This window comes from Psammomys obesus, unplaced genomic scaffold (assembly GCF_907164565.1).
Source record: "Psammomys obesus unplaced genomic scaffold, mPsaObe1.curated_primary_1811, whole genome shotgun sequence".
Taxonomy (NCBI): domain Eukaryota; kingdom Metazoa; phylum Chordata; class Mammalia; order Rodentia; family Muridae; genus Psammomys; species Psammomys obesus.
Window position 1 is genome coordinate 2,598,878 of NW_026594462.1, and position 21,478 is coordinate 2,620,355.

The 21,478-nt window shown below is 39.6% G+C and overlaps 1 protein-coding gene and 1 pseudogene across 3 annotated transcripts in view; one reads left to right on the forward strand and one right to left on the reverse strand.

Annotated features, from left to right (window-relative positions):
• The window catches only part of Cdkal1 (CDK5 regulatory subunit associated protein 1 like 1), a 572,332-nt gene that overhangs the window by 490,607 nt on the left and 60,247 nt on the right, over positions 1-21,478 (reverse strand). The window lies entirely within an intron of this gene.
• LOC129685530 (elongation factor 1-gamma-like) lies at positions 2,952-4,104 on the forward strand (annotated as a pseudogene).

A 21,478-nucleotide genomic window follows, 5' to 3' on the forward strand; every position in this document is an offset into this window, starting at 1 on the left:
ATTACCAAAGTGTTGACTCCATTTTTGATGGAATATATACACTAGGCTTTGGGAGACGTGGGCTATTGAGTAAAAGGCTTTTTATCAAATATATCATAGAGTATTCTTTTAAAATTTCTATAATTACTATTTTCTTTTTAAATTTTTATTTGGGAAACAAAAAGGAGACTGCAGAGACAGGGTATTTTGCAATATAAGATTATATAGGTTCCCCTCCCCAAAAAAATTAAAGGGCAAGAGAATAAAATGTACTAGAAAACATGTAACATGACTGTAAAAACTTCCTAAACACATATGAAAAATTTTTAAAAGAAATCACCTTGTAACAGAGGACAATGGTCCTCCTAGACATTATAGGCTATCAAAAAAAAACAAACAAACAAACAAACAAAACAAAAAACAAAAACAACAGTGCCAGGAACAAGCTACCTACTTTGAAATTATAGATCAGTAGAATCCCATCGACCTCCAAACACTATAGACCCTTGCCACTTCTCTCAGTTCCCCTCTAGAACTTGATGATAAGACCCTATGGATGAAGCCAATACATATTTGAGTCATGGAAAATGGAAAAATCAAGCTTGTACCAACTTGGAAGCTTTATCCATACTAGCTAACTCTTATAGTAGTATAAGGACACTACCAAAAGAGAAAAGCAATCACCAGTCTTATCCAGTTCTGAACGCTGGAAGACACAATACAGGCCTGGCAAGTTATAGCTACGGTTGCAATAGTGGCACAAATTTTATCAAAACCAACCCATCACTCTCTGAATAGATTTAGATCCCACTCTACAAGATGGAACTCATATCTAACATCATTACCAGGGCCAAGAATCTATGGCCCTGGTCAGTGATAGGCCCTAAAGGAAAAGCTACTATATTAATCTGCCAAATAAACATTGAACTACTTATGAATTATCATTAGACCCATAGATTAATGCATCTCTCAACCCTCATTAGAGAAGTTTCTTTTAGCAGTAAATGGTGATTAACACAAAGACCCACAACTGGTCAGTGTGCAAACAGAAGACTGTAGAGTGCTCAGCCCTAAATGGGGCCTACATATCACACCCTGCCCCAAATTTTCAGGGATCTTTGTAAAAGAGGAGACAGAAAAATTTTAAGAGCCAGGCATGGTGTAGGAGATCAAAACAAGAGTAATTTGATGACGAAACAGGGCCACTGCTCATATAAACTCAGTAGAAGCTGTCACAGCATGCAAAAGCCTGTGTAAGCTCAAGCCAGAATAATGGAAGCGTGGTCACAAAGTCCCACCCCTGAGGAGTCATTGGCCACCAACGGGTGCTAAGAGAGGGAGAATTAGTTTTTCTTCAAGTGTGTGGAGCTTGAGAAAGGCTACCCATGCTTATAGTGGTTAGCCCTACACTCACACCCAAATACACACACATATACACTGGCAGTGCAGAGTAGACTCCATGGGCTTAAAGAAAGAAACAAAAATTATATGAGGTTGGAAGGGAATAATGGGAGAAAATGAGAGAAGGCTTGGACAGGAAGGATCAGGAGTAAACTTAAAACACACTGCATTCATGAACAAAATTTTCAAACTATTTAAAAAAAAAAAAGGTTGGAACAGAGCTTTCTAGCCACGTGGAAATATTTTTCCTGAATAGTAAATTAAGGATCTGTTTTATAAAGACAATGTCAAGATCAAGAAAGATCTAGATCCCTCCCCGCAAAAAAGGTACTTTTTTTTTAAAGTGTCTATTGAAAGACCATTTCATAAAAACCAAAGAGCAAAAAGAACATTTTCATGTAATACTATGTGTAAACCTTTTTCTTTATAGGGAAATAAATGTAGCTGTTTCACCACCAGGCAATGTCTCTGGTACCATGAGCATCCCATGCCTTGGACAATATTCAGATTCTATCACTCTCCCATCCATCCACTGCTCCCTTTCCAACCCAGTTTCCCAGAACAAACACCCACAAAACATTCAATACCCATTCATGAATTATTTTTAAAGAATTAACTCAAAAAACTAAGAAAAGACATTTATTTCAAACCCAACAAGAACATCTACCAAATCCTTGTATAGAGGTAGAATCATATTCAAGAGCTGACAGACTCACTTCTCTCCTCCTAAGATAAAGAACAAGGCAGGGATATAAAAATCTCATCATTCATCTTCATCATAGTTCAGGAAATTCTAGTCACAATAAAGCAAGGGAAAAAAAGGAAAGCATGCAAGGCAGGAAGGGAGAAAGAAAACACTAGTGCCCAAGGCATAGTCTACTGTGCAATATATCGAATGTATCCCCACCCCCAACAAAAAGTGAGATCAACAAACAGAAACAAATACACTACTAGGGTACACTAGTAACAAGTTAAATTGAAGCAAAAATACAATAACACTTCTTCAAAGAAAATGAAACACATATGTGTATCTCTAACAAAATATGCCAATGACTGCAAAAACAATTTCTTCCAAAATTTATATAAAGAAGTACAAAAAGTAGTCAACACAAGTGGAAATTACGCCTCTACCCACTTTAAAGATTTATAATATAGCCATAGTAATGCAGACCTTGTAGCCCAGTGCAACTGAGGTGGAACATCGCAAGAGCAATCACCAGAACACAGGCCAGTTAGGTAAAGAGGAGCACACACCAGAACAGGAAGTCCTCAGTATTCACACCCTGCACCATGGGGCATGTATCTAGACCAAGAACTACTGGAGACTCCAGTTCTCCATCTCTATACAGGAGGATTTGTTAGAGTTATCAGGGTTTTAGCCACTTTCCTTTGCTGATATTTTGAAAGCACAGCTCTGGCCAGATGGAGAAACTATACAATGTAGACGGAGGCAATGTTGGCAGTTATGGGTAAAATGTGTATCATCTCCTCGGAGGAGTGAGACTGCATTTCCGGTAAAGTGTATTCATTAGAAAAGAAAATACAGACCCCCATTTCTCTGTGGAATTACAATGGCGGCTGGGACCCTGTACACATACCCTGAAAACTGGAGGAGCCTTCTAGACCCTCATCACTGCTAAGTACAGTGGGGCTCAAGTCCACATGCCCGCCATACAACCAGCACTTGAGGGTGATGTTGTATTCTGTGTCTGAGAGCAATGAAATCGCCTATCACTTAAGCAACGAGGAGCTTCAGGGAAGTACACCAGAGGCAGCAGCTCAGATGATGCAGTGGGTGAGCTTTGCTGACAGCGACGTCATTCCTCCAGCCAAAACTGTGGTATTCCCAACCTTGGGCATCACAACAAACAACCCACTGAAGATGCAAAAGAGGAGCTGAAACAAATCCCGGGGCTCCTGGACACTGACTTAACACAAGGACTTTCCTGGTGGGTGAGCAGATCACACTGGCTGATATCACAGAGCCTTCTTTTCACCAGGCCTTCCCCAATGCCAACCGACAGTTCCTTACCTGCATTAATCAGCCCCAGTTCCAGGCAGTCTTGGGGAAGATAAAGCTGTGTGAGAAGATGGACCAGTCTGATGCTAAGAAGTTTGCAAAGAGCCAGCCTAAAAAGGGCACCCCAAGAGAGGAAAAGGGTTCACGAGAACAAACAGAAGCCCCAAGCTGAGTGGAAAGAGCAGCTGCCCCAGAACCTGAGGAGGAGACGGATGAGTGTGAGCAGGGCCAAGGATCCTTTCACTCACCTGCCCAAGAGTACCTTTGTGTTGGATGGATTTACTATGTACTACAGTGAGGACACCATCTCGGTGGTGCTGCCAGATTTTGGGGAGCACTTTGATAAGGATGGACGGTTCCTGTGGTATGCTGGAGCTCACCTAGACCTTCATGAGTTGCAACCTCATCACTGGAATGTTCCAGCGACTGGACAAACTGAGGAAGAATGCCTTTGCTAGCGCTATCCTCTTTGGAATCAACAAGAGCAGCTCCATTTCTGGCATTTGGGTCTTCCATAGCCAAGAGCTTGCCTTTCTGCTGAGTACAGATTGGCAAGTGAGCCATATACATGGTGGAAACTAGATACTGGTATTGAGGAGACCCAGACCCTGCTTCCAGAGTATTTTTCATGGGAGGGGGCCTTCTAGCACATGGGCAAAGCCATCCCTCAAGATAGGGGGTCATTAAAGGAAACTGAACATTGAAAGAAAACGTGTAGAAACGAGATTCTGGTTAGCCATACATCATGTGGATTATGAAGGTATTGTTGGTCACAAACCCAGAATCTGATTCAAGGTCGTCCATCTCCATTAGCAGCTGGACAGGCTAATGCAATGCTTCCACAGTATTCCTCCCAGACAGAGTGGCCATGTGAAAGATGGGGGAAGTCTGCTGTGCTGCGCTTCCAGCAAGGCTCAGCTTGATATAAGGAAGGGCTGCTGCTGATCCAAAAGAAAGGAGAGGCCTCCAGCAGGAGCAGGCATCCTGCCACCACTAAGAAAAGGTCTATTTCTAACAGGATCTCAAGGACAAGCTCTTTGACCTGCCCCCACCCCAGGGGAGGAGCAGTCCTGTTGGCCACAGAGGAGGACTGTGCAGCCAGCCTTGAAGATACCTGATAAAACAGGGTCAAATGAAAGGGGAGGAGGTCCTCCCCTATCAGTGGACTTGGAAAAGGGCAGGGAGGAGACCAGGGAGGGAGTTGGGGATGGGGAGGGAATGAGGAAGCTGGATACACAAAGTTAACAAATTGTAACTAAAAAGAAAAATTAAAATTAAAAAAAAAAAAAAGGTCAAGAGAGTTGGAGCATCAGCCATCCCAACGGTGAGGAGTTAAGGCACCGAAGGCAGGTGCCTCAAACTTTTACTCACTTTTTAAAATCTTTACTCCCTTCTTCATTATAAAAACTTACAAATGCCACTATAAAATTGTTACAAAGCTCAAAACTTCTGCTAGGATCCTACCTTCAGAAGTCTCTATTACCCTGTTTGTCGGGTATTTCTTCAGATTTGTTAAGCATGCAGAAAACTATCAGGTAGAACCCTGCTGTGCCTATGTTGTTTTCCAGGGCAAGTTTTGATAAGCAGTGCAGCTCACTTCTTTTCAAAGATTCAACCACAAAGTAAAAAATAAATAAATAAATAGATAGATAGATAGATAGATAGATAGATAGATAGATACATACATACATACATACATACATACATACATACATACATAAATAAGTAAATAAATAAATAAATGAATGAATGAATAAATAAATAAATAAATGAATAAATGAATGAATGAATGAATAAATAGGATTTTACTATTAAATAGTGGGCAAATTAGTAAAATAAGGTTTTTTAAATTTATTTTTTTATTTATTGCAATTTATTCACTTTGTATCCCAACTGTAGCCCCTCCTTCATCCCCTCCCAATCCCGCCCTCCCTTCTTCTTCCCCTTCCATGTGCACTGATAGGGGAGGTCCTCCTCCCCTTCCCTCTGACTATTCTGTCTCATCAAGGCTGGCTGCATTGTCTTCCTCTGTAGTCAGGTAAGGCTGCTCCTCTTCAGGGAGAGGTGATCAGAGAGCCAGCCACTGAGTTCAAGTCAGAGACAGTCCCTGTTCCCCTTACTAGGGTACCCACTTGGAGACTGATACTCCAACCAAGGACCATGCATGGAGATAACCTAGAACCCCTGAAGAGATGTAGAATAAGGTTTTTAAAAATAGAAAATCAAGAGTAAAAAATCTGATACATAGAACAAAATACATCAGAAAGTTCTCCCAGCTCCTTATCAAAAACAACAACAACAACTTCCTAAAGTCCAGGCACTCTCACAAACAAACCTTAAAATTAAAATTCAAGTGCAAGAAACAGTCATCTTTACCACCAAGCATGGTGGAAAAATATTCCTACAACTCTCCTCACTCAAACAAAAGACAGCTTAGGAAGAGGGCACAAAGTGCTAAGCCACATGTAAGGTACAGAACAGTTCTCATTCACCTTCCTGAGCATTCCTTATGCATCCAAGGTATCTTCCAGTAGTTTTAGAATCTTTTTTTATAGCAACTGTGTTCAAGTTCTTTGTCTTCTGATAAATCTTCTCTTCAAAAATACCTCAAGTTATCTTTCAATGGCAGAGCATGTCCCTCATGAAACCTGAACTCTTGAGAGTGTAGCTATGTACACCTAAAGGCTGAAGGAAGTAAGGACAGTACAAAATCTCAAGAATAAAACCATTGGAGCTGGAGAGACTCACTCTGTGCTTAGGAGTACCTGCTGCTCTTGCAGAGAACTTGAATTTGGTTCTCAATACCCACATGGCAGTTACAGGAGATCCAATGCCACACTCTGGCCCCTAGGAGCACAGGCATACACATGATGCATACACATACATGTAGACAAAACACTTATATACATTAAAAACATTTTTAAATCTTGAACAGGGTGTGATGGCACATGCCTTTAATCCCAGTACTCAGAAGGCAGAGGCTGCCAGATCCCTAAGTTTGAGGCCAGCCTGGTCTACAAGGTGAGTTTCAGGGCAGACAGGGCTACACAGAAAGACCCTGTCTCAAGAAAGAAAGAGAAAGAGAGAGAGAGAGAAAGGAAGGAGGGAGGGAGAGAGGCAGGGAGGGAGAAAGGAAGAAGGAAAGAAAGAGAGGGGGAGAGAGGATGAAGGGAGGAAAAAAGAAAAAAACTTTAAAAATAAAATTTTTAAGTAGGCCATTATCTTTTTTAAAACTTTATTTTACTAATGTGTATGTGTCTGCATGAATGTATGTCACATGCATACATATATGTACAGGAGCTAGAAGAGGGTATCAGATCCACTGGAGCTAGTAGGTAATAAGAATCAAACTCAGATCCTCTAAAAGAGTAGTAGGTGCTCTTAACTGATGATCCACCTCTCCAACCACAATAGAACCATTTTCATCTTTACATTTAAGTGCCTAAGAATCAGTTAACTGCCCTTCGAAGTTCTAGATCATGTTCCTCCTTCCAGCTATTTTGCTTTCTAACAGGAAAAGTTACTAACAAAATGAGACAGATGAGAAATGACACCTGTGACACTTAATCTTCTTGTCATGTTGACTGGATTTAGAATCAGAATGGGACATGCCTTTGGATGTGACTAAGAGGGTGTCTTCAGAAAGGTTTAAATGAGGAGGGAAGACCAAACTTGAATGGGGTGGCAACATCCAGTGGGCACGCAGACTTAACTAAAAAGGAGAAAGCCAGCTGCGCACCAGCATTCAGCACTCTGCTCTCGGGTACCCACCAGCCACCCTATCTTCTACATGGTGGACTGTTTCCTCTGTGAGTCAGGATAATTCCTTCCTCCCTTAAACTGGTGAAACAAACAGCTATTTTCTTTCTCACAAGAAGTTGTTAGTAACAAAGTGTCCTACCACTACCACTTAGAAGGCAAGGAATTCTATTCTACCTGTTAACAGGCATCAGCCAAAACTGAGTAAGACTGAGCGCAGGAAAATATTTTAAACAATAAAAAGGAAGTTAGAAATAAAGTAACTACAAGGTAAAGGTGGGGAAAAAAACTACCCATTATATGTCTAAGCCCACACCACCTTCTTTAGCAAACTGCCTCATAGAAAACCAATTCTAAGTCACACCTCTGAGGGTGAGTGGGGTAGACACATCTGAGAAGGTAATACAGACAACACTATTTTTAAGCCTAAACCAGAAAGAAAAGCCAAGATGCTACAATTGGCCAAGAATCCTCTTCTAGAGCTCCTATCCTTTCCATATCATACTAACTTCCCTTCTTTCATATGATTCCCTGCACTCTGCCGAGGGTTTGGTTATGAGTCTTAGTGTCTGCTTTGAAACACTGCTAGGTAGAGTCTTTCAGATGCCTTTTGTGGTAGACTCCTGGGTCTTTTCTGAGACTGACACTCAACCAAGGACCATCTATGGATATAACCTAGAACTTCTGCTCAGATGTGGCCGGTGGTAGCTCAGTAACCAAGTAGTTTTCCAAAGTAAGGGGAACACGGACTATTTCTAACAGGATCTCAAGGGCAGGCTGTTTGACACCCCCCCCCCCCCAGGGGAGGAGCAGTCTGTTAGGCCACAGAGGAGGACTTTGCAGCCAGCCCTGAAGATACCTGATAAAACAGGGTCAAATGAAAGGGGAGGAGGTCCTCCCCTATCAGTGGACTTGGAAAGGGGCAGGGAGGAGACCAGGGAGGGAGTGTGGGGTTGGGGAGGGAATGAGGGAGCGGGATATAGCTGGGACACAGAGTTAACAAAATGTAACTAAAACGAAAAATAAAATTAAAAAAAAAAATATATATATATATATATAATATATATATATATTTAAAAAAAGAATCCTCTTCTAAGGCTTCTAATTATAGTTGCATAGAATGTGAACTTTTTTATGTAACAGTCCAAATTTTCTTTTAAGACAGTATTTGGTCATCTTTACTACAGCAAAATCTGTGTGGAACTCTACCCAGAAGCAATTAATTGATTACAAGTACCTTACTTGTACCTAACCCCATAGGGAAAACAGATCTAAATATTACAAATCACTTAAGAGAGTTGAGACACACAGAACACATTTAGGCAAAACAGAGTAAATGCTTATTAAACTGAACCTTAAAGTAAAATATTGACTTTTTATAAACAACCCACACAGCTTGACTCATCTGAAACTCTAGTTTCTCAAGGATCTGTCATAAGTCACAAAAGATGGTCACGCCTTTTAGTGCACACACATTTCCCTGGTGAGAACTATGGGACTCGCTGTGGACTAACACACAGTATTGGGTTTTTACTTGACAACATAGCACAGAAAAGAGAAAGCTCATGCATACCGATACAGTATTTTACCTGACTCCAACAAAGAACTGCTCTTATATTTGTAGACAAGGGAATTCTGGTAAATAACGCAAGAGCTTTCTGATGCATTTAAACCAGCAGGTGACATGGAACAAATTCTGTAGGGTTATAATTACAAAACCACCCCAGTCTCGCTGATGCCACTCTCTCAGGAAGCTATATCTTACCCGGGGAAAGAGAATAATTTTCCTTTGAAAGCCACTTTCTATAAAATTTATATCTGAGATGTTTCAGAGCTTTATCTTATTGCAAGCAAAAATAAATACTATGTTTTGAATTAAAGGTGCCAGGCATTCTGAAAAATATTGCTAAAACTCAGCAGGCGAAGAAGAGGTATCTTTAATAAAGCATACTCATGATCTGTACAAAAAGCATAAAACATTAGAGGCCAAACTTTGTTTTGACAAAATAATTATTATAGAAGCTAATGTTGTTGCACAGCCCACTCTAACATCTAGCTGCTGATGGGATAATTAATAAACAGGAACTTGGGCGTCCACATATTTTGTGGACAATTAATGCTATGTAGAATTCAATACAAAAACATGTATAAATAAGCAATCTATGTTAGGTACTTGTATAAATTAACATGAGTACTAAACAATCTACTTGAAATGATTCTCAAAACTCATTTCTCCGTTTTCCCCACTATTGTCTTTGTTTATGTTTCAGCTAATTCTAGGCCTCTGATATAATCGGTGAACTGGCAAACCACTGTCATAGGAGTATATGAGGATCCAGCGGGAGCTGGGTTGTGAATAAATGATTAAGGTAGAGAGAAGCAGAGACCCAGTTATGGCAAAGCAGGACTTTCACTCTGAACCCCCAGAACAAACCAAAGACAGTAATAAGCATCGGCAGCAAATACAAAAGAAACAACTGAAATCGAATATACTTTCAAACCTGATAAGACTGTAAAGAAATGATGTCTCCAAGGCTCTCAGTTCTCAACAACTCTATCAGCTGGCAGAAAAAAGAGCCAGCTCCTCCCATTTCTATTCTTCCCCATTCTCACAACAAACTACCAAGTGCCCAAAGATTGAAAACTTGAAAAAGTCCACTGAATTGGGTAATGAATTCAACCAACTTCTGTAAGATTTAAAATCAAGGAGGGAAGGGGACCCATAATGGTTTTATACCAAAGGTGTTACAAGATATTTGATTACACTGTGAACCCTGAGATTTTATTTACTGGGAAAGCCTGGTTTTAGTTGTGGTTTGGCTCAGCCTTAGCACACACCTTTAATCAAAGAGCTTTCTGCTTGAATATTGTAAACAAGATTAAATAAAGTCGACCATAGGTTAAGAGGCAGGGCAAGCAACCGGTCAACAGGAAGTGAACATAGGATTATTATGAAAAAAAAGAGAGAGAGAGAGGAAGATGAAGTGAGGAGGATGGATAGAGAAGCACACAGGAAGTAGGAGGGACATTCACTTTGAGGGGTCTTGAGATAGCATGAAAGAAGGAAGCATTCTTTTTGGGACATCATCTGCTGAGGAGGAGGGTCACCTGGGTGCTTTCCCTACTTACTTCCTCTGCTAGCAGGTTTTCACCCCAGCATCTGGCTCCCGTGACTTTATTAGTCTAATTGAACAATCGATATTTTGTTTAAAACAACACAAAGGCTTACCCTTCTTTCAAAGAAAACACATGATGAATAACCAGTGTTCCTTAGAAGCAGGACAGTGTAAACACAGCCCACACTCACTGAGCATGTTCGTTATGTCATAGACTAAGTGTTCCCTGTATGAACATTCATTTCACACCTTGGACAGCCTGAGCAGCCAAGGTCACCAGTGACCAAATGGTGGAGGATGGCAATCTGGCCACAGACTCTGCAAGTTTAATTACTACTTTTATGAAATTATTTTTAAAAGCACATCAAAATGGATCAATAATTAAAACAAGAGGCTATCACAATCAGGTACCATGACTGTGGTGGTTTGAATAAGAACTGCCACCATAGGACCAAGCATTTGAACTGCCATCAGTTTTCAGTGCTGGTTGGGAAAGTTTTGGGGAAACGCAGCCTTGCTAAGGAAGTACTTCACTGAAGCAGCTTTGCCAGTTTATAGTCTGGTCTTCCCGCTACCTCTGTGGGAATGAGGATATAACTCTTCAGCTTCCTGTTCTAGACACCACACCTGTTCTTAGCTGCCATGCCTCCTCCCCTGCCATGGAGTTATCCTTCTGGCATTATAAGCCAATATAAGCTCTTTCTTCAACAAGTTGCTTTTGGAATGTACTTGGCCAACACCTTTGAGTAACTAGTACAAGGGTATAGAAACCATTGACTCTTCCACTAGTAAACAGCTACCTCCCATTTTGACTAACTTTATGAAATACAAAGCAAGCACAAGGCACTAGATTAATATTTTTACTACTAAATCCTTCAGTAAACTGTAACACAGGATTTTATTTTAGCAAGGTGAAATAGAACTTAGCAATTTCCTTCTGAATTTGTGTTGCAAAGACTCTTTCGCACATAGAACAAAGTTCTACAAGACAATCCTAAACTGGAATATTGTGTCATGGCCGTATCCTAATCACCAACTGGACCAAGGCACAGACTTGGTTTAAATTAATAGTAATCATCCCAAGACTTTTCAAATATATTCTTCTTCTCGAATAAGAATGTGTATTACAGCAAATGTGAAACTATATTTTTTTTGGGGGGGGAGGGGGAGACTTTGTTTTATTTTTGTAACAGGGTCTCTATACAGACCTGGCTGTCCTGAAACTCACTATGTAGACCAGACTGGACTCAAACTCACAGAGACCTTCCTGCATCTGCCTCCCAAGTGCTGGATTATTGGTATGTTCAACCACGCCCAGCTGAAACTATTTTTGTATTTTTTTTAACTGAATGGGCTTTCTATAACAACCAAATTAAACAAGAACATCTGTTTAAAGAGGAGTAATGCTTGCTTTGTCCTAGAAAGATTTATATTTCATTACCTTACTGACCAACAAAACACATTTAATAAACATTCTTTCTTGTCCTAGAAATCAATATAAAAACAATACAATACAACAATACAACCCACCGTGAACATGCAAGGCACAAAAACATCTTAATGAAAAAGGCTGGCAATAGCAACTAAGTGGTTTCTTCTTTGTTTGATTTTTTTTTTAAATCACTTCTAATGGAAATAATAGCCAATTATGTTGCTTCATCTATAAAGTAAAAGAGTTTTGCTGGATGGCAGGTCAGATAACAATCAGACACTATGACTGTATTTAAACAGACATAATAAATCTGGAGAGGCAGCCAGATAAGAGTAGAAAAGGTTTTAGGTGGATTTTTTTCAAGCCTCAAAGTTAAAAATCACAGAATATAAAATCATAAATTCTCTTTCTCAAAACTCAATAAACTAAACAAAAAAATAAAATCACCACAAAAAATTTCTATAACCAATCAAGTGTCATCTAATCCTCTTTGTCAACAAAAACCCTCACAACAACAACAATGAAAAGCTGGATAGGCAAAATACTCAATTCCTCAATCAATATGATACAATCATTGTGAAAAATAACGTGAAATTTCAAATATATGAGTAAGAAATATGAGTTAGGGAACAACTACCCAGGAACACGTGATTTAGGGCAAAGAAGAAGACCTATGTAAATAAGACAACCAGAGAAGCATAAAAAAGGTCAGGAATGGAAAAGACCCCTCCTTTACATGAGGAAGGGTAAACAATGTCCTCCTAAATCTGAGTCCTAGACTAAACAACAGAAAAGGGATCTGCTGTGACTGGAATGAGCTGTCAGAATGCTTTTACATACAGACAGGAGTTACTTAGGTTGCAGAAGTTACAATGAACTCAAGTTCACATTGGTACAGAAATGTACATATATGAACGTGTACATACATGTGACTTCAAATCCTCGTTTGATGACATCCCAGACGGGAAGCCTGCACCAGGACACAGAACTTCTGGAGCCACAGTAATAGCATCTATCTCTATGAACAACGTTCACTATGTGTGCATATCATGAAGAATAAAGACAACAGAGGCAAATAAATGGCAGCCAGGATTCAGTCTGCATGATATAAATGCCTAAATAGTATAGATGCTTCATTTCTTTAGGATTCTTTTTTATTGTTGTTGTTGTTGTTTTCTTTTTTGTTTTTTAAGACATCACTGTACAGCCTTGGCTGTCCTGGACTTGCTTTGTAAACAAGGCTGGCCTTAAACTCACAAAGATCTGCTTGCCTCTGCCTCCCCTGAGTGCTGGGATTAGACGCATGAATTCAGGGAAAAGCTTCCTGGCACAACACTAAATAGTTAAAGGGCTAGTATAGTATATCGTCTCCTGAAATAGCTGCTTTCTACTGGAAGGCATTCCAAATAAGTCACCAAGGGCTTTTCTCTTTAATTAGAATCAATAAGACAAACACTTAACCTACCATTTAAAATATATATATTTTAAAGTAATATCTACAAGAATAAGAGTAACTAATGGCACAATATCTACAATTACTTAAAAATCTTTAAACAGGAGCTAGAGAGATAGTTCGAAAGACAAAGTGCCTGCAGGGTAAGCATGATGACCTGAGTCTGAATCTCCAGGAAAGGCAAGATGGAGTAGTGCACAGCTGCATCCTATTGGACCTATGGCAAGACAGAAGGTGGAGACACGAGAATCCCTGCACACTCATGGACCAGCTGGCCTGACCTACACAAATAAAGATCCAGTCTCAAAGAAGATAGAGCAAGATGAAGGCTGATACCACACACATACCACAGCATACCGCCCACACATGCACTTATAGCATACACATCCACAGAAATCCTTCAACAAGAATATAAATGACAAGGTGTGGTAGAACAGGCCTACAATCCCAGGCATCCAAGGGAGGCAAGAAGTTGGAATTCAGGACCAACCTAAAGTAAGATCAAAATAATAGCAAAAGGAAAGAAACAGTATTAATAGAGTTAATGACTGGATCTCCTGAGGAGGGGACAAGAGAGCTTCAGGAATGAGTTCCTCCTCTTGTGTGAGACTAAACATTTTCATAATAAGCTAGCAGCTCTGAAAGAAGAAAGAATACAAATATACTTAGGAATTCTGGGTATGATAATAGTGGCATTTCAAATTAGAGGAAGAAAGATAGATTACTCAATAAATGGTATCAGGAGAAATGATTAGTCATCTGGGAAAATGAGAGCAGGTCCATCCATCACCTGTAAATCAGAGTGAATTCCATGTAACTGATTTAAATGTAAGAAAATGAAAACATTAGAATAATAGCAGGGACAAAAGCAGGGTGTGTGCTTTCATCTAGAGTTTTAAAATTAATTAATTAATTAACTAATTAATTAATTAATTAATTAATTTGAAAACAGCTGTGTAAAAAAGAAAGTAACTTCCTTCACAGAAAAAGCAACCATAAACAAAATAAAAGAATAAAAAGTGCTGTCTCGGAACTCAATGACTGGCTCTTTGGCCTCCCCACCCCCCAAGGGAGGAGCAGTCCTGTTAGGCCACAGAGGAGAGCTTTGCAGCCAGTCCTGAAGATACCTGATAAAACAGGATCAGATGAATGGGGAGGAGGTTCCCCCCTATCAGTGGACTTGGCAAGGGGCACGGTGGAGAGGAGGGAGGGAGGGAGGGACTGGGAGGGAATGAGGGATCGGGACATGGCTGGGGTACAGAGTTAATAAAATGTAACTGATAAGAAAAAAATAAAATACAAAAAAAAAAAAAAAAAACCAAAACAAAACAAAAAACAAAACAAAAAAAAAAGTGCTGTCTCATGGCAAGCTAATGTCCCTGTGAGAGTATATACAAACTAGTAACCACTATCTCAATAAGACAATAATAAAAGGCTATGAATAGGTCATAGAAAAGGAAGTTAAATATTCTTATGAGATATGCAAATTAAAAGTCGCTAAGACACCATTTTTCATTCATCAGATTAGTAAAAATCAAAAAGGTTCACAATGTGGTATGTTGGCTAGGCTCTAGGGAAAAACAATCTCATGCATTGCTGATAGAAGTTAAATTAATACACTCTCTACAGAAAGCAACACACCTAGGAAAATTATAATTTTACATGCATTGAAGCCAGTTATTACACTTTCAGGTATTTACTCCAAAGATCTAGTTACATGTGTGCAAAATGACACCTACCTATCATACCTACATACAAAGACATAAGAATCACTTCAGGATCACTGGTAATAGCAAAAGAGAAGAAACATGAAGTCCAGAAAGAAAGGATTGGTTAGCACTATGCTCCACTGATACAATGGAACACGGCAGTACTTTAAAAATAGAACACGCACACTTAGAACAAATCACTGAGCCTGCTGGGTACTGAAACCCAGAGTCTGGTACATGCTAGGTGGGCAAGAGCCCTACCATGATGATCTCCAGTTCATTCACTCTCTTGCTAGCCATTCCTTCAGATTCTTTTGAATTTATATTCTGTAAATTAAATATGCCTTCAGAAAATTTCATTGCCTGTGTTATTTTGATGCAAAAATATAGAATTTAAAACATCAGTCTTAGCTATCTACATTATTAATTTTAGTCTGAAACATGAAACAAATGTGTCAGCCTTCAGTTACAAGGAAACCCTTCTTTATCCAAGAGACCACAGTAACACCATTAGCTTCTGAAATACATTTCCCACTTTAAAATAACCTTTACTATCTGCCTTCCTTTCCCTGGCACCACTAAGAGGGCACTCACAAGCAGCTGTCCAGCATTCTAGCACATAGGTACAGATGTGCAAGAAATAACATGTGGTTTACCTGTGATTTTTCTCTGAATTAAAGCAAAATGATTGACAGTTCTGAGGAGAAGAAAATCACTGTGGAGTGGGCAAGTGGGAACTTTAAAAAATAAAAATAAAGTGCTTTCCCTAGCAAGAAAGCAGGCTAGGAAAACAAAACACAGGTAAGAGAAGGACAGCAACAACAGAACATGGAAGGCTTTCAGAAGCATAAGTCACTAATGGCAATACACAGTCATCCTCAAATACAAATAACACTGTGGAGGTGCAGAGATGCTTCAGTGGTTACGAGCAGGTACTGCTGTTATAGAGGGCCTGAATTCCATTCCCAGCATCCACAGCCACTTGTAACTCCAGCTCCAGGGCCTCCACAGGCACTTTTGCATACACACACACACACACACACACACACACACACACACACACGGTGGTAAAGGGTCAAAATAAATAACACTAGACAATGCTAAAAAAAAAAAAAAATGAGGGTAGTCTTCATTACATACCTGCAACACAGATTTTTTGAGACATAACTCAAGTGTACATGGAATACTAAGCACACAGAAATGATAACTGCAACCAGTTAGATTTTGGTATGCCATAGTCAAGGAATTCCAGAAAGCAAATGTAAAGAAAGGGTAAAGCCAGAGAGGACCAGGCTGCCAAGCCAACAGACATCAGAAATACATACATAAAACAATGACATGAGGGTTGAAGAGGTATATCAGTAGGGAAAGCTTTCACCAGTGCAGAGAATATAAAGATGGGGATCCTAGAGCAAGCTCACTGGTGAGATCAGCCCTACCGGTGAGGTCCAGGCCCAAGGTAGAGAGTCCTGCCTCAGTGTGTAGGTAGAGAACAATTGAAGAAGACACCTAATGTCAACCTCAGACCCTAGCACATACATGTTCATTCACACCCATATGTACATATTTTAAAAGATGGGGAAATAGAGCACATTAAGAAAAACTTTCAAACTTCCAAAACTTTCATGTACAGTATAGCTGAAAATTCTACCAACACTGGAAATCCCTCTGTTTATCTCATATAACAAAAGCTAGACAAGAGCCCAAAGACCTTTAGAAAAAAGAAAAATATATATTTACACAAGAAGGGAGTGGGGAGTCAGACACCAAACTTTTCTTAACTTCTCCCTCTACTCACATCCCTCATTGGATTCCTTGGAGATGGAGTGACAGATGGTTGTAAGCTGCACAACGTAAGTACTGGAATCTGCTCCAGTCCTCTGCAAGAGCCGTAAGCACTCTCCATTGCTGAGCCAGGTTGCCAGGCACAGCCTCTTAAATATAAGAATAAGTTCACAAAACAATGAAAACCCCGAAGTTCTGACAGAAATTTAATCTAAAACTTTAGACCTAACCCCAACAGGTATAAAACATTTCCAGGTATTCAAAAGAACAGAATTTACTACCCTAGAGCTTTTCTGAAAGAATTATTTAAATACTAGATCCTACAGTAAACAAAGTTGAGATTTTTGCCATATTCTCCTACATCATAGATGTTAACTTCTGATTCATGATCTAGCTAAGAGCTAGTTCTGCAAAAGATAAAAAGGGAGATCAGAGAGGGGAAGGAGAAAAGGGAAAGCCTGTTCTGAAAGGGGTTGCTGTTCTTATCATAAGTCTGGACCTGAATGGAGGGGAAAAATATATTAAAAACACATCCAAACACAATTTCAAAGTCATCACTATTTGTTTTAAAGTGTCCCAAGAGGCTAGATGGGGATAGTGGAAGATAATTACACCCCAATTGCCTCTACCACACCTAGCAAGAGGTCTGTAATTTTAAAAAGTGTCACTCATAAGGCTAGGAAATCTGTTACAAACTCACAATAAAGCACAAAACTTTATTACTCCAAGTCAGAGGAAGGTATGGAGTCACAGATATAAAATCCATTATTAACATCCATTTTTTGCTAAAAAAGCATTTTTGTTTTAAACTAGGATCTCACTCTACGGCCCTGGCTAGCCTAAAACTCACTATGCACTCTAGGCTGGCCCCAAACTCCTTTCAACTACCTTGCTTCAGACTGCAAGTACTGGGATTATAGGCATGTATCACCATTACCATCTGTGTTCATTTTTAACATAATATCATAAACCAAACAGTGACATTCTCTGTGACCAAGTGCTACCTTTTTAGCATATATTAATTTTATAAATTAATAGATTTTATCATGACATTTTCTTTTTTAATATTATTTATTATTGTTATTGTTGCTGCTGTTGTTATCTGTGTGTTCAATTTGCCTGAATATAAGTCTGTGCACAGTGTACATGCCTGATGCCAGGGAGGCCAGAAAATGACATGGTTCTGTGTAACTAGAGTTACAGATAGTTTGGGTTGGCTATGTGGGTGCTTGGAATCAAACTCAGTTCCTCTAGAAAAGCAATCTGCTCTTTTAACTGCTGGGTCATCACTTCAGGTCCCATTATGACGTTTTCAAACAGACACTTCACCCCCTTGATTCTTTCTTATCCTCCCCCCAAACCCTGCTAACACCGTCCCCTCTTCCCACACAGAACCTCTTCTACTCCGTGTCTATTTTTTAATCTGGGTTCTGCGCATGAGAGAAAATATACATAATTTTTTCTGATTCTGGATTATTTAATCTAATATGATGCTCCCCAAGTTCTACCCATTTTCCTGCAAATAATGTCTGACAACCTCAGTGTTTATTTCCATAATATTGTCCCAAATCTACACACATACCAAAAAAAAGAAGACGCCTATGAGACATCATTCTTGTAAAGATTTGGCCTCAATGCAAAAAGTCCTTTACTAGCTCTCAATATGACAGCTGTGATCAGAACACCAATAGTTTAATAGCACTACATACAAAGCATATCATGAAAACCTTTTTAATAACTTAATTATTATATTTACTTTTATACTGTGCTGCCCTTGCTGAGAGTACATGAACTAGACAAGCATTCTCATGTTCTTTCCTGATCTGGTTTCCCAAGGCAGCCCCAGCTCCAACTGTTTGACTAAACCAGCTGTAAAGTACTTGACTGCAGAAACCTCAGACATAGTCTCATCTAGCCCATGCTCACAAACAAAAAGATAATTGGCTCCTCTCTACTGGTATCAGCCATAGTTTTAACAGATGGTGCCATTAACTGAGGAAGGTATGGTACTGAATAAAACTAATGACGAACCATATGTCAGTAACAAAACAGTGCTCTTGTCAAGGATACAACACACTGGATTTCACTTATCTGTCTGTTTTTTGATGGGAGACACAATATAGTGCAGTTATATAAGCTGAAAGTACCATGGAACCAGGACAAAACCATAAAAGGCTGAAAAGCAGAGACAGACACTCAGCTCCTTCCCAGCTTCCTTAAGGTACAAAGCACACACGCTACCTTCACACTTAGAGCCCAGGAGGGCCCATCTCCATTAGTGCCATGAACTGTCTCCACCTTGGCTACAAGCCTCAGACGTTACTTAAAGTAATGATATAGCTTGCAAAACAAACATTCAATTCTCTCCTCAGCAAACTTTTACCTGTCCAAATGATGGTATTTTAGCAACTATTATGCACACATTAATTCTTTGAGGAACAACAAAATATAATTCAGATTTAAAGTAATTTGAGTTATTTCTCTATTAACCATTATCTCAGAAGCTGGGGCATGGTGGTACATGTCTATAACTCCATTAGTAAGGAGGATGGCTGTCGCAGAAATTAGAGCAAGGGTTGGCCCCACGGCAAAACTCTCTCAAAGAAAAAGCTATCTCAGTAAGCCATTGTCTAACATTCTTAATAATGCAGCAAGCTGAAAGAAAAAAATTATTCAAACAGACATTGGATATATCCAACTTAACCTTATTCTAAGAAAGCTGGGCCAAAGAAAATGCACAAAAGAAAATACATGGCATTATGTGTTGTCAAATTTGTCATAAGAATCTAACTTTCGTAGGGCTACACTGCAATTTTGGCCGAGATAGTACTGTCTGATGTTAACAATGTATCTCCCAGTTTTTATTTTTACAACATAAAAATCTATTCTAGCCAGGTATGGTGGCACGCACTGTTAATCCCAGCACTCAGGAGGCAGAAACCAGCAAATCTCTGTGAGTTTGAGGCCAGCCTGGTCTATAAATCTAGCCCAGGACAGCCAAGGCTATTACAGATGAACCATGCCTCAAAAAACACCAAAAAAAAAAAAAAAAAAAAAAAATCTATTGTAGTCTACAGAACATTTAGCCACACAGCATAATTAACTGATAAAATATGCACTTAAAACTAGGAAACAATCTTATTTTAAAACATGTGACCATTTCAACAAAGTAAGTGCAGGTATTTCAGGAGAATCCCTTCAGGCAGAACAACAGTACCCGGGAAACCTCGTCTACACAACCCACACAGCCTGGACTCCCCTCTAACCTGTAATACCCAGTGACATAGAACAGCTTCCACTTCTGCTGCTGCTGTCTCATTTAAGGACAAGAATCTTTATCTATGACTACCAGGAAAGGCATCCATGTGTGTGAGGACACAGAAAACATCTGCCCAGGAGTCAAAAGTTCCAGATCCAATCCCATTGACCAAAGTCAATGAATAGTCTCAGAGTCTCCATTTTTTGAAATGAGAATACCACCATACATCTAGCAGGATTTGTTAAGAGGACAAAATGAGATAACGCATGCAAAGCTCATCATGGCATCTGGTCAGGCAAAAGACAGCCCAATAAATGAACCCCAAATTCCTAACACTCACAAGCAACCAGGACAGCCATCAAAACCTCATGGGCAAGCATGGAGTTTTACAATTTTCACCCTGAGTTGAACTAGAATATGTGAAGCTTCTTATAAGGTTAGTTTTCTTCCCGTTTCACAAGCAGCCTCTCGGCAGCATCTGAGGACCAACATACTCAGCCTGATAAATTTTCCAACAAGCACTGAGAAGACCTCCAATCAATAAGTAACAAACACAGAAACACATCCTTTAAGACAAGACCTGAGGAATGCTGAGCTTCAAATTCAGCTCTGGATTCTGCACCTCTCTCAGCTGTATCTATTTACAGATGATTCTCTGGAGCTTAGAGAGTCTAGTCCCAGATTTCCCTCAGACCTTGAAATTCTACATACTCAGCTTCTCTGGTTCTACAAACCTACAGAGGCACATGGGTCGATCTCACCTGGTTTTTCCCTTCCTTGTGATCTACTATTTATAAGACTCTAGAGAGACAAGTCTTCCAAAAAGCATAATTAAGAAGTAGTGCTAAACAATAACAAACAGGTTCCTATTTTGCAGAAATGTTTCAACTTTCTAATTTTTTTTCTGTTTGAGCTTAGCCTATTAAGAGCTGTGTAAATACATGATCTCAAATGTTGCATTTAAACAACAGCATAAAAAAATAAAACAAGCAAAACATAATACAGTGGTTTTCAAGAGCGTGAAGTTGACAGTAACCCCAAGAGATGGAAGACAATGAGGAATGAGCTCCGTGATGCCCAAGCCTTGACTTTTTTCCAGACTTAGCTGAATATACTGAAGAGATAAAGTTAGTGGACAAAAGGTTCACAGTACAAGCTTGAGGTTCAGATTCAGGTCCCCAGACCCACATAAAAGCTGAGCTACCATGAACCTCTGTAATCCCAAAGCTCACAAAACAGAGACAGGGAATCCTGAGGGTAAAGTGAGTATACTAACTATATTGGTCAGTTTATGATTCAGTGAGACATCCTTCCTCAGTAAATAAACAATAATTAAGAAGATATCTCTGGACTCCATAGCATGCTAAGATATATACAAACACACAGAGAGAATGGAGGTGATGGTGCACAGCCTTCACCAGGTACCTGCTCTTTCAGCCAACTGGGAAATTTGGTGAAACATGGGCCACCAGGTAGTACACAAAAGCATCTTACCTCAGTACAAGGGAATAATCGGTGCTGCCTGAGCACAATTCTTATTACATGCAAAAGGAACAAGCATATCT